The 811-nt window shown below is 35.3% G+C and overlaps 1 pseudogene; it reads right to left on the bottom strand.

Annotated features, from left to right (window-relative positions):
• Positions 1-313: 313 nt before the first annotated feature.
• Positions 314-427, bottom strand: LOC123457120 (annotated as a pseudogene).
• Between the last annotated feature and the right edge of the window lie 384 nt (positions 428-811).

The following is an 811-nucleotide window of genomic DNA, read 5'->3' as shown; positions in this document are numbered from 1 at the left end:
GAAGTAATTCACCTTTGGGACTAAGAAGAAATATGTTTTCAAGATTAGACAACAGTACCATATCTTCTACTAATTTGATATGTCTATTTTTTTATTTAAAATGTGAAACACATGAGTAGAAAAGATGGCTTAGTGGTAAAGACATTCATCTGCAAAGCCAAAGAACCGTGGTTTGATTTCCTAGGATACACTTAGGCCAAATGAATGAGCTGGCACATGTATTTGGACTTTGCAGTAGTTGGAGTCCTTGGGATGCTAATTCTCTCTCTCTCTCTTTCTCCTCTTTCTCTTTCAAATGAATAAAAAAAATAAGTAAAATATGGACTGCTTCAAGAGTTTGTTTGCCACTCTAAAACAGGGGCCATGGTGATCTAATCTGTATCATTCCAATTTTAGTAAATTTACCACTTCAACCACCTCATCGTAAATAAAAACTGTCTCTAATTCAACATACACCAAATATCCTACTTACAAAAGTTATGAAGATTAATAATTGTAGGATGTATTGAGGTAATTTTAAGTCCAGGTGGTTAATTCCAGGCACATGAGCAATTATTTGGTTGCATCACATTCAAATTAGGGTCATTTAAAATCTAACTAATGGGCAGAAGAGATGGCTTAGTGGTTAACACACTTGCCTTTGAGACCTGAGTACTCAGGTTCTATTCCCCAGTACCCTCATCAGAGAGGTGTAGAAATTGGTGCATGCATCTGGAGTTTCTTCGGAGTGACTAGAGATGCTGGAGTTCCCATATTATCTTTCCCTCTTTAGTAAATAAATTAAAAAATAAATAAAAGTCTTAATTGCTGA

The sequence above is a fragment of the Jaculus jaculus genome, chromosome Y, assembly GCF_020740685.1.
Source record: "Jaculus jaculus isolate mJacJac1 chromosome Y, mJacJac1.mat.Y.cur, whole genome shotgun sequence".
Lineage (NCBI taxonomy): Eukaryota > Metazoa > Chordata > Mammalia > Rodentia > Dipodidae > Jaculus > Jaculus jaculus.
The sequence above is the reverse complement of the archived record's forward strand: the minus strand, read 5'-3'. Positions and strand labels throughout refer to the sequence as shown.